General features: G+C 37.5%; 1 long non-coding RNA gene across 2 annotated transcripts; it reads left to right on the top strand.

The window, feature by feature from the left end:
- Positions 1 to 9268: 9268 nt before the first annotated feature.
- Positions 9269 to 16339, top strand: LOC124294552. Of its 2 annotated transcripts, XR_006904432.1 has the most exons (5): positions 9269 to 9508; positions 10894 to 11161; positions 11232 to 11314; positions 11962 to 12129; positions 15823 to 16339. It is a non-coding gene; the product is annotated as an uncharacterized LOC124294552 (long non-coding RNA). The 2 variants fall into 2 exon arrangements; XR_006904431.1 differs by lacking the exon at positions 9269 to 9508 and having other exon boundaries at positions 10275 to 11161.
- The last annotated feature ends 386 nt before the right edge of the window (positions 16340 to 16725 follow it).

Below are 16725 nucleotides of genomic sequence, written 5' to 3'. Positions count from 1 at the left end.
TGATGGATCAAAGCGACACGAGGCGACGTTACGACGTGGTTCCAATTCCCGGACACAGCCTTTCTGGAACTGGGAGTCCACTTCCCGTATCGCAATCTGATTTCACAGGACACGGCAAAAGCGGCTTATCTCGGTGAAATGATTTTGTAACGAATCTTCAAATCCCGTTCAATAGACCTGCAATGAACTGTCTTTCAGGTCTTGTGAAATGTTTATGTTGAATTTTGTCAACACTGAATATGCAGATATTAAAAACTGACCGATGAGGACTACTACAAATACAAGTTTGAAAATTTAGCATCACATAGTCTTGGATTGACACCGAAAGATACTGTCTACATAGAAGTTCGCATCGAAATTTTTCTTACAGTGTAACTCGCAGTCTTATTGTACCTGTAAAGAAGTCTTTAAAATTTTGTCACGAAACCCGTGAAATCGCATGAATTATATGTTTGTGTAGTAATTATTCAAAGTGATTTGTACTCCTTGATCCAATATAATTTTGAGGGAAATGTTCAAAAAAAATATATGGCCACAATGGCGTATTCACATTACGTTTGAGTAGAGATTTCAAACAGTTACGTATTCGATTTGATTCGAGTGACAATTTGACTTGAGGTGAATTCAAATGACTGAGTAAATATACGCATAACTTGAAATGACAGGATGTAACTCCGAGTGATTTGAAGTTACTTCGAGTGTTTTTTTATGAATACCAGAGATTACGTGACTTTGTTTAATGAATACACATGAATCAGTGGTAACTTTACACAAGTTATACAACTCGAAACGTGCGTTCAAATGACTTTAAGTGACTTCGGCGGGTTATATTGGTCTTCATTCACTTCAATTGATTTCAGATGACTTCATAATACGACTTTGGTTCAATTGGAGACTTCTAACTGATTGTGAGTGTATTGCAAACTTTTCTTTCGAGAATATAGAAGTGTTATCCTTGAATATTGGTGTCGCATTTCACATTAAAAGTGAGCGTTTCACACGTCGGAGAACTTCAGCCAAAAAATTACAGAGAATAATAATATGAGAACTGCATCACAATTTCTTCGGTCAAAATTTTTCAGAATTTTGTTTATACTATTTATTTCTAATAAATGAATGTCCTTATGGCATATTTTAAATTTGATCAAGACATTCTCCGTCTTCTGGGTAATTAATGACGTTAATTTTCCCGTTCTCGTCTCTGTATGATAATTTGCGGTCAAAACAATCGCAAAGGTACTTGGAATTTCCCGATGATTAGCAAAATTCTCAGAATGCGGTTAGCAATATTTTTGCTTATCGCTGCCGATCACTATGTATCCTTTTACCGCCAACAGTCCTGTTTTTTTTTTTTTTAACATATCTCTAATTAACCGCTATCCCGGAAGCTAAGCGACCGCAAAGTTTGATAAATTCCCGGAATTATTTATACAGCGGTAATATTCTCGCCAGCCATTATCCTTCAAAGTCGAGGCGATCACTGTATTTTACTACCTTCGAGTTTTTACGGCGTAAAATTTATTCCTTTTTTGAGACTCGAATTAATCTTCGGATCATGTCTGTTTATACTTCAGATACAACTTTCTGTGTAAGATTTCACTTGGAATTCGAATCGTCGAATCGTTTGTTACATCAACCAAAATTTGAATCTGAATATTCAGTTTTTCTTCAAATAAAATGACAAATTTTTTTTAGGGTTTTAAATGATAACTCACAAGGAGGGTATTAGCCCTCCGGACCACAGATTCTACTGAAACTTCTAGGGGTAATTCTTTAGCCCAATATATGAAGCTTATGATGTGTAGTTCCATCCATTGAACCTTTCTTCGTTCGATTTACAATACATCAGGTTGTTGGAAATTCGCAGTTTATACTTTACCATGCCTTTGATATAATAATATATCAGTTTACACTTGAATCTATGAGAACTTATCAATCAACGAAACTTGAAGCAAGGGCAATGAAAATTAATATATCAGGAAAAAATACACAATACGTTTCTTTTATTGCGGCATTTCATTAATTAACTGCTACTATAATCAATTTTAATTGTAATCAAGGAACTACGCATCAAAAGCTCCCTATTTTGGGGCAAAAAAACACCTCTGGGAGTTTCAGTAGAATCAGTGATCCGGAGATTTGAAACACTCCTTGCACCATAACAAATAATGATATTGAAAAAGACTATAGCATTATTGTAACAGCTCGTATAATTTACGTAAGATGTTTTAGAACTCGGATGTATTTGAAACGGTCTCTCATTTCGCGCCATTTTCATCACGTTACCATTCAGTGTACCTAACCTTACTTTGCGTAAGAATGGCGCAAATTCAAATCTTACTAATTGTTATGAAAATATGACAGATGGAAAATACTGGTGTGATTCAGTGTCGATAGATATGGAAGAAAAAAAAGAATATTTCAAACAGCGATGATTTCCTGTCCGCTATCTCAAAGGGGGGGAGACTCTAGTTGGTCCTGGGTCTCGTTTAGTCGACCGTATTGCGTATGCAGTACATAGAAATACGTACGTATGACTATGTGTACTAGAAGAGGAGAGAGAATGAAACAGCCATACGAAAGTCGACAACCCGTCATTTCTCCTCTTCTTTCCGCCGCACATCTCTCTTTGTAAATCGTCTACTCCACCGGCTCCGCCGCCGCCGCCATCTTACGGGACCGGGGCAGCACCAGCGATGAAGTAGACGCTTACATACATGCAACTTGCGTGAGAACTAATGGTGCATCAGATCCCCGAGCCTTCTTGGCCTTCGCCTTTGTTCCAAGACTCGAAACGCACCTGCCGGGAGAGCAATCGGCTTACAGAGACGGCGGATTCCCCGCCGCACGCGCGACGATACATCGACATAACCTTCAATTTCACTAGCCGTCGTTGCGTCAAGACTGAGCGACTCCTGAAATGAAATCGAAGGACTTCATCGTCTTATATACGAGAACTCGGAATTCGGAACGATACGATTAAGCCTGAAGTCATAGAAACGTTTCATTCAAACAGAACTTTGTTTAATGTCCAAATCGTAGGGTGGAGATTTGAAATTACATCAAAATGATGCAATGTTACTTGAAAACACTTTCTGTATGGGTTTGGATTTCTGCGAGTCGCTTCAAAGGACTTCGAGAGACTTGAAATAACTTTATAGGACTTCTGCGGATTTTAAATGACTTAAAACGACTTTGTCTAACTTCAAAAAAATTCAAAGACCATTTATCGTACGGCTTCGACTAATTTCAGAGGATTCGGAACGATTCGCTAGTGTCGATGTAATTTGATTCTTCTACAATAACTCGTTTCCGATTAAAAACATTCCACATGATTTCAAAAGACTGCAAAATACCCGGATATGTCTTCGCTTTGGAAACACAAGGAGTGTGCAAAGGTTGGAAACTAGCAGAACGAAAGTATCAAGTTTTCAACAATTTGCGCAGTGATTATATTTGTTTGCCAGATGAATTAACGCCGGATTCGCTGTCGAATGGTACAATGAAACGACGCGATCAAAACATGAAGTACGACAGAAAACGCAGGCATCTGCAGAACATCTGCTACACTTTGGACTCACGGCAAGGTGCGCCTCGAAAATGCAGTCCCAACGTCATTGATTCTCCAGCTTCGGGCGAAACAGAGATAGATGAGAATATTTTTAGAATTGTTATACATAACTTGACAGTAATTTGGGTAATAATAATTGTTAGATTAATTTTCTTCGGTTCTAAAACGTTTTACTTAAATAGTAGGAAATTGGTGGTTGTAGCTAATGAGTAGTTATACACAGGATATATTTTATAAACATCCATATGGAATGCTTTTCTTCAGTATTTTGTAGTCTCACGGTTTTTTACAATTTGCCAATATTATTGTGGAATATTCCATTACTTCCGTTTCTTTTGAAGACATCAATATAGCTGTCGGTAATTCAACGTAAGACGAAACAATAAGTACTGAAACTGTGAAAAACATTTCATTTACTGATTTGGTAATCGATAGAACCGTCCTTGCAATTATACGTGTACACGTAAAATATACACTCGTCTGTTTCAGAGAAACGGCGGACATATTTAGCAAAAGCAGGAAGTACAAATTGAAAATTCCGTGTGAACGGATTATGCTCGGCTGTCCAAATTCGGAAGAAGAAGCAATTGCCTTCGCTAAACTCAATTTACGTCCATTTGAATCTTATCTGGTTTATTTCATCATAAATTTCTTTTTCTTTATCCTTCCGCAGTGAAAGAAAAACTAACTCTGCGTTTTTACACCGAGAGAAATTTTTAGTTGCGGTTATCGCTCAGTCCTTAACTATTTTCATTTCTTACCACAATCGAAAAATATAGTTCTAGGTAGAAAATGAAAATTAGTTTTCTAGCTGTTACCAGAAAGTCTAGTATCCGTTACTATTCTTTCTCATTACGATTACTGTTACTATATTTTCTCGTAACTGTTGCGAAAATTTAATGCTTGTGCGATAATAAATTGACGTTGAAGCCTTGTTTGACTAAAAAAGTAGAGTAAACCGAACAAACTGATTTTGCGTTGCAATTACCAAAACAGGTCCGACAATAGCGCAAAATGGTTACGTGTACTTCGTTTTTCGCAATTCCAACAATATTCAAACAGTTTTTTTTAACGATACTTGTTTTACTCAATTTTTCTAGTTACTATAACAAATGAAATTTTTCTGAGTGTGCTTGTTTGTGGAAAGCGAGGCATCCTGTTGCGTATAGGAAAACCTGTGATCGGGGAATTCCCATGGAATCCTTAATCATCCTCCAGCCGTTTCACATCCTGTTTAATAATGGTTCTATTATATCTATGTCTGATACGAACAGGTGTGCTACAGGATGGGTATATCGATATACATGAGTTCAAAAAAATTGTATGGCTGACTCAGGTACCAGAAGAGGACGTTCGCATATCTCAGAATCTCGCCGATGCACCTGCGCCCTCGTCCTCGTGAAAGTAATATAGCTTCAGCAATATCCACGCATCATCCATACAGTATGTGATATTCAGGTTATTTATTTATAATAGTATCTCGTAATGGCCTCATTTCTTTCATAAGCGACCTAAATTACAATTGGAGAAAATTTCAAAATTACGATTAATTATGTAGTTTGAAAGATATTTTCTAGATCAATTGCTACAGCTTGAAAACTCGAAGAAATCTTCTTACGAACTTTCTCTTGATATTAAAATACCAATTTCGTACTCCTACGCAGATTGAGTATATATAATTTAATTTGCCTTGTCAAATGTGCAACAGAGATACAAATTTTCGATTTTTGATTATTTTTACCAGAATGAAATACACTAAGATTACAAAGTTCGAGATTTATTTGCATCAAACTACAACGTTTACACTCAAAATTTCTTTATTACTCAAGGTAATTCGAAATTTTTTATTTCTCATATTATCCATGGACGAAGGATGGAATAGAACGTCTGTTGGAAGAAAAATAAGGACTTTGGTGATAATTCAGGATAGCTTCGAGACGTTTTACAGGCCATACTCTTATCTGGGGTGTCTTCAGATACACGCATACGCAGAGCTAACGATAAGTTATAAACGCGTATGCAGTGATATGATTAAAATTATTTATTACGCGTTATCGAAACCGTTGTCACGCGATGCTCGGCCGAAGCTGACGTCGAAGCTTAAAGTCGATCGTCCGCCTCTTTGCCCGATAGGATTGGACTTGTACACTTGATCCGATTTATTCGGTCACTCGCAAATGAAAATAGGTAAAAGCAAAATTGCGAATATGTTACAATTTAAGGTGTGGCCGAATTTTCAGAAAAAGAAATAACCGAGTTAACTACACCTGTAATGTGTAATACCGAAATTCTGACGTTTTCTAGCAAAGTATTCCGTAAAATTGATGGAAAATAAATCCGAAGTCGAAAAGAAGTCTGAAACTTTTTTCCGGCAAATTAAGTCTGTGGAAAGTTCTTTTTTTTTAGTTGAAACTCAAATTCTACTTTCGGGATCAGTTTTATATCCAATAGTCGATTTTCCAAGTTCGTTTTGAGTATCTGTGACCCAGTCATCACGAAACTTGACACGATAATCTTTCGTCAGCAGCTTATCAAGAGTGGAAATTTACTCATTACAAAATCACTGGTCAATCTTCGTCTCGGTAACTCTGGCGCGTTGATTTATCATCCACATTCACCACGTCGGGTGATAACAATATTCGGAAAAAGACATGTCAAAAATATGGCATACGACATGTTCATTTATATCATTACTCTTCTCACCAAAAGTCTGGTCAACAAATTTTGAAGTATTGTTCAATTTTTTCTGGTACACGGAAGTCTTGATAGAGCTGGCGGGAAGCATCTGAACAATGCCACAAGTTCCTGTGAAAATCATTGGTTTCGTCATTAGTATAATTGAAATCAGTGTTTGGTACAATACGATGAATATTTAATGGATAGTGACGCCCATCAGCTGTTCTCAGAAAGTTCGAAGATACCAAATCGTTATGTTGGATTGTCGTTCCAGAAATGCGTCCCAAGAAATTTGATTGGTCTTTCAAAAACGTATTTTCACTTAGATTCATTAGAACTTGATCACTCAAAATTACATTAGTCATCTGCAAATTCGGCTAAAATCACTGGAAGAAAGAAAAAATGATGGTGAAATACTGAACAAAAAAATTTCAACGCTGTTCCAAAACCAATATAGCCGAATTGGCACGTATGCGCTATTTCCAGCATTTAATAGTTACTGCCATCGTTATTTTGTGCCTGTTGAAATAATCTTGGCGAAAATAATTCAGCGATGATTTTTGCGTGGAGACTGACAGTTGAGCTTGCATGAGAAGTTTTCCTCTAATGAGTCTGATTACAGGAACGTCGAATAAACCAGCGCACTGCGCTAATGCCGGATATAGGAAAAATACAAAGGTCGTTTATTATTTCCAGGAAATTTCTAATACAAGCAGAGTAACATTCTGCCGTTGATCGAAGCGTCCAAAATATAAAACATGTCTACCGAAAGATTCCCGAATGTTTTTTCCACAACATTTTATAAGACTTTAGAGACTAGTATCTTTGATAATTCGTCTAGGCTGTTTCAAAATGCAAGGATTGCATGTTTCGAAATAAAAGTGTCGATGTTTTCAGACTAAATTGCACTTGCCACTGACGGCTGGTTGAATTCGAATCGAACAGACCACGCATTTCCACACAGCATGAGGCTGTTAAACTTTGACATCGAATTGGGCTAACTCCACTTTAACTGTACGAAATTCCCGGGGTCGTAATCGCGCCCTAATAACATAGGCGGAGTCGAAAGGTCGCCACGCGGCCTCTACTCACACATAGAAACAAACCGTCACCCACGGCTGCCTCTTAGAGATAAAAACCAATAAAAACTGCCTCTCCAAGTCCATCTCGCCTCTGTACCTCTGGTAATACGTATGCACGTATACACGTTATAAACTCAAGTCTTTTACACATTTAAGGCATCTACAGGGCGTTCCCGAGTAACAATTGTAGCATCCGAACTTGAGTTTGACTAAACTAAGTTAGGTTAGGCTGACTGTCGTCCTTTTTCACCGGCAGAGGTCCAACGATCTTTGTACATTTTAAAAAACACGGTTTAATGCCAATAGTTATGTTTTTCTTTCTTAGCTCAGAAGGAAGACTCAACTCTTGAAATCATTGAATCGGTAGAACTCAGTAAAAATTCCTCGAAGTATACGAGGAATTCTGTTATTCTGTTTTACCGACAGTGATCTTTGATAGTCATGACGGATGCGACGATACCGGCGCTCTACGATCTAGATCGGTGAATATAAATTATGAATTGACAGACTGCTTCAATAAAATCAGATCACGAATGATTTAGTTCTACTGATTTTACTAGAAAAAAGCAGTGGAGCACCTTCTAATAACTGCTCATCTTACTTCTCTTGCAAGAAAGGATTTTTTACACGTCACATTGAGACGTCGGATATCATTTGATTGCGTTAATCAGTTAGTATCTCTCATGATATAGTAGATTTGACTAACTGTATCCACCAAATGCATTTATTAAACTGTACAAAGCAACTTAGTTGAATCTACCAGAGGGTGCTTCAATATTTTGATAATGTCATGAAAAAGGTATTATTTCATCGAATTTACTGAATTAAAATCGAGATGTCGTATTCATACGTGTATTTTGTTCTATTGAATATATTAACAACTATCAAACAATTAATTGACCAGCTTTGTTAACTGCAACAAAAAACATTATGTAGGTACCGACGAGAAAATTTCCTACAAAATAGCAGTCTTTCTCTGATCGTACGTGTGGCAGGCATTATACAGTACCTATACGTAATGGATCGACATCTATGTGTATTTAGTGTCGACGGAGGGAGAAAGAGAGAGAGAGAGAGGGATCGGAGGTTATTCCTGGATCCCGGGATAGCCGCGAATAGCTTCGTCCGCCTCCAATGCGGAGAGGGCTTCCCCAGTGTCCTCCCGAGCCCCGCTGCTGCAGCCGGCAATAAAAGCGTAAGCTTGCAAGCTCTCCGGGTTGCCGACTGCCACGCTGGTACAACCCGCGATTCTATTTCGGGGTTTCAAACTTCTGTCAACGCCGTCGTCACCGACACCCGTGGGCCCTTGGCATCGGCGCGGCGGCGGACAGACAGGAAAAGTAAATAAATAAAACAAAATTTTATCGTTGAGCACGGGTGAAGGAATTATCGAGCGTCATTTTTTCGGGGTTTTTTTTTTTTTTTTTTCTGCCACCGCTCAGCAAATTAATTCATTTATTTTTCACCTCTTTTGTGGATTTCGAAGATCATCAAATCCATATCACGAATGATTCTCTGTAAAATAAAATCATCGATTTTATAAAATTGTTGTGAATACACTTGAGTGGTAGAAAGTGGGCGATATCGTGAAATAAAAAAATTTCATCATCTTTTATCTAGGTTAAAAATAATTTGCTTCTCTTATTTCTATGATATAATTTACACGTGTAATATCAAACTCATTAATCATGCCGACTGTCAACTCCGAGGTATTGAAAATAGTCTCTCTAGTTCCAACGAGAATATTTACTTTATTTTTTAGAAAGACTTGGTGCGGTCATACACTGTGGAATGAAAGATGAACGTTTCTTGAACGACATTTTCCGTTTCGTATTCGGGGTCTTCTGGATATTTGCCAAAGGTTGTAATTCGCACAATGAAGAACTGTCCGATGCCTCTTTGCATAAAACGCTTTTAGGATGGCAATGCTAAGCCGCAGAGATTCTAGATTTGTGTTTACTTTTTTGATCGTATTTCATTCATAACTCTCTTTGCGGATTTGTTATTACATCTGAGCAAAATCACCAGTGGAACATTCCATGAAACGTACTGAAAACAAGATTCTTGGAAGGTTCTTATCCATCCATCGGAACGTAGGATAAACTCCCGACTGAATGTTGAATAATACTCGTCAAATACACGGAACGGAGTTTAAACCCAAGTGCCGATTTTCCGGAAGGTAAAAAACTACGTTTTACACAATGTTCAATATCTCAAAGATCGTAGGACCTCAAATGTTCTACGAAGTCTCGATTTAAAGAAAAAAGAATAAATTGTCGTACGCTACCATAAAAAGTTCCGTCCGTTGCACAAAGAAATGATAATCTCCATTCAACCGTCACGGAATTGGATTTCTTACGTGATTATTCAAAGGGTGAGTTAAAAAAAGTCGATGCGCGACCTCTAAAAAATATCGCACAGTGTTTCCCTTTAAGAAGGTTCGATATCATGTAATTACGTATGGCTTCATGAAGTGGTCGATAGAAAAAAACCGGTTGTTTTTTTAAGTACTCTAATCTATATTATGTGTATAGTAATTAAGAGAGCATCAGGTTCAGGGAATATAGACACATCGTCTACCTTGTTTCATCCCAATAAAACCCTGTGCCTAAATACGTGCTTTCCTTCTCGTATGAGGAAGCGTCCGTATGGCGCCGGACTGAGTAAAGTAGAACACTGATGAATGCAGCGGAGCACGGCTAACCCACAATTCGTTGAGCAACGAACGAACTCCCACGTATGCCTGTTCCGCTGTGGAATTTTAATGTAACTAGATAATTTAAACTTTGAATCGTGGATAAGAATAAAAAATCAACTTGTCTAGTTGTACAGAGAGAACGTATCGATCAAGGAACTGCAGGGAAGAGAATTAACATTCGACGTATAAGACACGTTTCGTTACTCATTGCGTACACGGCAATCTTCTTTATATGTGGGCGGTCAAAATACCGTGGAAATGTTCTACTAATGCTGTAGTTGCCGGCGAGGCTACGTGATTCAATTATACCAGACGTATTATACCGTAACTCCTTGTCAACTAGCCAAACCGATTTCCAAACTTCGCAACGTCCATTGGATCTTTAGCAAATTCTTCTTTCCGGTACTGGCAGAATTTATTCGCAAACTGTTTCACCAACTTGTAGCTCGGACTCTGCGGCGTTTTTGTGACCTTTAACCAGCCTGTAAAACTCATTTAGTGACAAAAGTTGTTTCTTTGAACACGTTAGGATACGTAAGCGTAATTTGACGCTATTATAACATACAACCGTGCAGATTAAGATATTTGCAAAATTTACCTAAAACGACAGTCATTTGATCACTTTTTATGACGTCATGTTGTTCATCCGTTGTTCGTAGATCGAAAAAAATTCGTCAGTGCAAGTGTAATCGGTCAAATGAAATAACCAAAATACCTAACTAAATTAGTGTTTTAAAAATATGTAATAGCTCGGATGCTTCGTGAATTTCTTATTAGAAAGTACTAGACACTTGTATTCCGGCAATAAATTACCCTTGTCATCGTGGAAGACAAAATCAAGTCGAAGGACGGATCTGCGTGCGTAGGAACGTTGGATTATCGCCGCTGATCGAGAGAGAAGGAGTTCGGAGAGGGCTAAGAGGAACGCGGTGGATTTTGGGAGAGCCGACAGCCCGACGCCACGTTTCCCCTCCGCCAGCCCTTGACGATCAAGTCGAAAGACGTACAGCACCGAAAACGTCATGAACGAAGCGTGCGAATACGTACACTTGACGGTTTCGATGCTGACAGTAATTAAAGTGTAGTAAAGAATCCATCATTTTGGTCGTATTGGGATTTGGAGGATTGCGATAGGTAATCGAAAATCCATCATTACGCACAAGCCGAGATTTGGACAATTTTCAACTAACCAAAATCCTTACAGCTTGGAGAAACGGGGATCTGGATGATTCTTTCAGTAATCAAAAATCCATCATTTTGGAAAAACTGGGATCTAGCTATTCTCGGGTAATAAAAACCTCGTTACTTTGGACGAACTGAAGCACTCAAAGTTTTTCAATAATCAACGACCTATGATTTTGAACAAACTATAGAGTCCAAGACTTTTTGCTCCTGTTTTGGAATAATAATTATTCCATAGAGAATTTTGCGAATTTATTCACTCCAGCATTTTCCGTTTCGAACACATTTGATCAATTGGTGCAAAATTAGATTGAGAACTTTGGAGTATTTGCATGGAAAAAAAAATAAACAAGAAAAGACAAATAACTGCAAAAATTTGTTATGTTTTCGAAATTATGTTCTCTCATGAGATCGAATTCTGGTGATCTATGGCGTACGGTAGATCTTCAGTTTACGTTTTCGAAATGCTTGATGATTTAATGCCATGTGTAGAATCATTACTCAAATCTAAACTACTGGCGAGTTAATTTCTATAAAAACGTAGTTTGGATTTCTAAAAATTCTGGTTTGTTCACGTTCGTAATTGAAATTCAAGTCATACCAAATATGCCGTGAAAACTTCATAATGCTTTCAATATTCTACCGAACCTTTTCTTTGATCAATCACTGCGTAGGCCATAGATAATAATTCGTTCGTTTGCTGGACATTCGTACAATGTATGCTTGCTTGATCAACAGTTCTTTGTTTACAGGCCAGCAATTCGCCCAAACCACCGGGAAAGCAGCCATAGGACCGATCAACTGACTGCGTCCAGGAAGTTTCCGGTATTCTGGTATCTGCCTGGCCTGCAACTTGTTACCCCCAAAAATAAAACGTGTAGCTGTATCTGAATACACATGCATACGTATATATTACATAGGTACTCTCCACATGCGTTCAGAAGACTAGTTAGTTGAATGTGCCGTAATAATTGCGAAACTGGGAATGGCTGCGTGCCAGGAAAACAATTAAAGAAAATTTATCATCTCGCTCAGAGAACGAGAAAATTTATCTCTGTTTGTATACAGGGTCGTTCTAACTTTTTTACATGAGATCCTGCATACGGCTCTAGAGGGACCGAAGTTTTTCTATCGAAACTCGAGACGACTATCCTCGGGTAATTGATTTCAATTAGGGCAAATTCGTACTATTTTTTAACAAGACTTCCGGTATTAACAAAAGTCGCCGAAACCGTGTTGCACGATATTTTTCAACCACCTTTTACTGTCTTGAATATTCTTCACCGCTATTTTTTCAACTTGTTTTGACTGTCTTTGGCCATTTTTGGTAAAAATTTACAGCCTCAATCAAGTACAATATCTATTTTTTCCATTAACAATTTCTGACGATTCATTATATTACTAAATACTTTTCTTTAATTCATATAATATCGCGCGCCTGTAGTTTCTAATATTTAGAATCATATTCACTTTGAAAAATCAGAGTCTCGTATGATTTGAACAAACTGAATGAAAATATGTTACTATATTTTTAGAATAGCAACAACATTCGGTATATTTAACGATTTTCGGTACTTCTGGGATTGCGAAAATGTTCAGTGATTCTTTAAATCAACACGTGCACTTATAAATGATAAATTCTTGAGTATACCATTAAGTAAAAATTCATCCCACCGATTGGTTGCGACTTGCGAAGGCAGTTCACGTACCTCTGTGTGGCTTCTGCAGCCATAAATTAAGTGAAAATTCCTACGAGATTCTTCTTAAAATTAATTGACCACCATTCAACGTGGTTCAAACCTACGCTGATGAAATATAGAGGCGGTTTTATAGCGGGGCAAAACGCGACGAGAGAGATTAACTAAAAAAAAAGATACCGCGTTGCAGCAATTCCGTGTCCGAATATTTGTGATGATGTAAGGTACATATATGTGCACGTATAGTAGGTTATATACTTCATTTACCGACCACCAGCATAATTTGGATAGTTTGGACGATGCTGTCACGCGAAATTAAACTTTTCTTATTATTATTGCTATTACTGTAACACAACTCGAGATGAACGTTACAAGTCCCCACATATTCTTAACGATAGCGCGACGCTGAAACTATGACATAAATTTCGCCCACGGTTCGGAGTAAAAAAAGAAGAAATGTAAAGGAAATAAACAAAGCGAAAAGTTATGTCAACTTCAACCCAATTGGCACTGTACGAGTCTCACATGTCAGGAAGTCAGAAGTTTGTTTGTTTCACATCGGCTAATTTTGTTCAAATTTCAACAGAGTTAATAACTAGGAACGATTACGGAGAATGGAAATTTTGCATATATATCTCGTGGCGATGAATTCGGGTTACTGTTAATGTAATGATAAGTAAACTAACATTGTTTCAGGCTTGAATGAGTTACAATGAAAACAGGAAAGTACGTGTGAAAAAAAAAGGAAAAATACTTGAAAAATTATGTGACGTCTATGCGATACTTTTTGTCATTGTAAATATTTCACAAACTCAATCGAGTAATGAAGAAAAGGTTGAGTAAAAATGATTCAAAGTTCCCGTGCTTTTTTTGTTCATGATCGATTACAAGTATTCCGGGGGAAAATGATTAGATCTAATCGGATCCGAATTTTTTTCTCAGTCTTATCTGATCTCACAATATATATTTACGTATATTTGGATCAGATTAGATAGAGACAACATTTGAATATAACATAGAATGTCAGCTCATTAGGTACATCGCGCCTCGATATATATCACGGTTGGTAAGTTTCTCCTCGAAGCTCATTCCCCCACCACCCGCGTGAGCGCTTGCGCAGTGGATGAACTTTCGGCGGCAGTGCAGCGCGAAGTAGGGGAACTATTTATATCACAGTTCTCCCCTTCTACAGCCCTCGAGACCGCGACATAACGAGGTGGCATTGTAATTATATCTGTTTATTCCCCCCCCCCCCCCCCCCCCCCACGATGTATGGAAGGGAGATATAACGATATAATAGAAAGAATAAGAAACACTCGAATACTCCGTTCAATCTGATTATTCACTTACGTGATACCAGAAATTGTATTGTAATTGTTATAGATATCTCATTCACCTGGCGGTATTATTCAAGTTCCTCGTAACAGCATGAACATGTAACATTGGCTGTGATCTTTTCATCCTATTTTCCGGAAACTCGTACAGTGGATAAAAGAAAGTAATTCGGTTTCAAGTTCACAGAATGTAAGATTCTGATTAAAGGGAATTTGCGAGCTGGAGAAATAACCTCGAGTTTCTCGGAAATGGTAAAGCGATGTCGATGAGCTGCGGAGCTGAGGAAAAAAGAGAACAAACGCTCTCCTGGACTTAGAAGTCCAGCGCTCCTGACTCATTCTCGGATCTGATTATTTCCGGTATGCCTTAAGGATTAACCGCAGTCAAACAATTGTGTATTATGTGAATGGTTGCTTGGCTGCCATGTTGTGCCATTTCATTGTTCCCCAAAGTTTGGCTCGTGTTTCTCATCGCGCAGAAACTCGGCAGCTGCTATCGCGAGTTAGTTACGAGTAATGACGCGGCGTTAATGTCGCTGCCTTTGCGTTGCCACTTCGAAAAACTGCTCCCTCATAGCGATAACGCGGAATTACTCGATTCGATGTTTTCTGTGGTAGAAAAATTAGCGCTGATCCTAGTTCTGCAATTTTATACTTTCATCGTGACTTGGTCTTGGAAATATGTCATGAGGCATAAAGAATAATTCGTTTATCGAGTAACGAAGTTTTTGTCTCCTTTCTGTGAAGAAGTTTCGCGAGGTTGATAATATTGACGATTACTTCAACCTGCTTGGTAAAATTTAAAACATTTAATTATCATCGTTACGTTATTATCACTTTGAGAAAAACTCTGATTATACGTTATTTTGAGAGAATCTATTTCGGTACAATGATCATCAAGTATTTGAAAGGACTTTGCAGATCGTCAATTATAAATTTGACGTTATCAGAGATGAAAGAAAAAAATTTCAAATAAAGTATTTGACGGACGAGTTGAAACATTAGAATAGTTTCAATATGGCTTCCGTTGCGGCACGCTTCAAATTTCTATTTCGGTTATATCATCACTTTTGTGAACTGAGCATTCATCGAACATCTTATATGCCTAATGAGCTGATGGCAAGAATAGTTTAATCATCCATTTACTATCGACGAAAATCAGGTAATCATAAATTTTTATTGCAAAATCCGCTCTACACATATTGTTTATGGTTTCATCTTCATAAAGGTGATGTTTCGGTTCGAATCTGCTCTAGTGCAGTTTTTTTTTCTCATTAAGGCATCAAGTCCAATCCTAATATAACAAATTACCTGAAAGCCATTCGATTAATTATCGTTGATCGACCATGTTATCGGGTATAATATAATGAATAATTTATTTGGAGAAATAGGTAAAGGTTATATATATACCATATTATACATGTATTTACACCATGAACGTAGTAAGGTTTGGTTTAGGAATTATTGTCCCAACTATGGCGCACGTGCCGCCTGCGGAGCACGATTTTCGACGTACTTTTATTTGAATCCCTTTCATTTTTGGTCGTTTTCTTTTTCTCTTCACCGTCTTATTTTTTTTCAGAATTGATGCCCGTCCATCTAGGTTTCGTGGAAAGAACGCTAACGGTAGCATCGAGGGTTTCTCCTAATTGTACCTGGAAACGCTCGAACCGCGGGGATCCAAATCACATGGCGCTTTATTGTATTTTTTGCTGTATAAATAATCTTTTACAGATGGAGGTATAATGCATATCTGTACATGTCTATCTCTACGTACGACATTCTGGTTGATCCTGTCGCAGCTTCGCCGATTTAACCGGAGATCAGTAGTAGAATTCTTATTACATAAAGTACTTTGCACCATAAGATAAGAAAAACGATACTATAATAACAATAATAATGTTAACGAAATTAGTAAGAACTGTAATACAAATCCTTTTACTGGAATCGATCAAACGTTATAGTGCCATAATTGTAACGCGAGGATTCAGTAATTTTTAAATTGCTATTATACACATACAGATAAAGAGAAACGGTTACACGGGCATGTGATACGTCCGTATATTAAAATATACCATGAAAAAATTTTGATACCAATATTAAATCGTTGATACAGAAAGACTGAGAATCTTTACACTCGATACTTTGATAACTTCCTATTCATTTTATGTGTTTGAAATACGGTTCTTCTATAAAACGATAATCAGTAAAGTTAGAATCATCTTGTAGTAGAATAAATTAATAATGTTAGGTGAAATCGCGATTATCTCAGAGTCACGTTGTATCGAAATGAATCAAAAGAATTTAATGAAAATTCTGATAAACTCACAAAGAACATCAGTTTGGTGTCTCTCTCCGATTTCGCTGCAATTCATATAGGTATGTTGTAGAACATCGAAAACTAAGAGACACGTATTCTTTTTGTCGACGGAAAAACTGTTTAAAGGAGTAAAAATGATTTCCAAAGATACGTACCAAATGAGGT

The sequence above is a fragment of the Neodiprion lecontei genome, chromosome 5 (genome assembly GCF_021901455.1).
Source record: "Neodiprion lecontei isolate iyNeoLeco1 chromosome 5, iyNeoLeco1.1, whole genome shotgun sequence".
NCBI classification, from domain to species: Eukaryota; Metazoa; Arthropoda; class Insecta; order Hymenoptera; family Diprionidae; genus Neodiprion; species Neodiprion lecontei.
The sequence above is the reverse complement of the archived record's forward strand: the minus strand, read 5'-3'. Positions and strand labels throughout refer to the sequence as shown.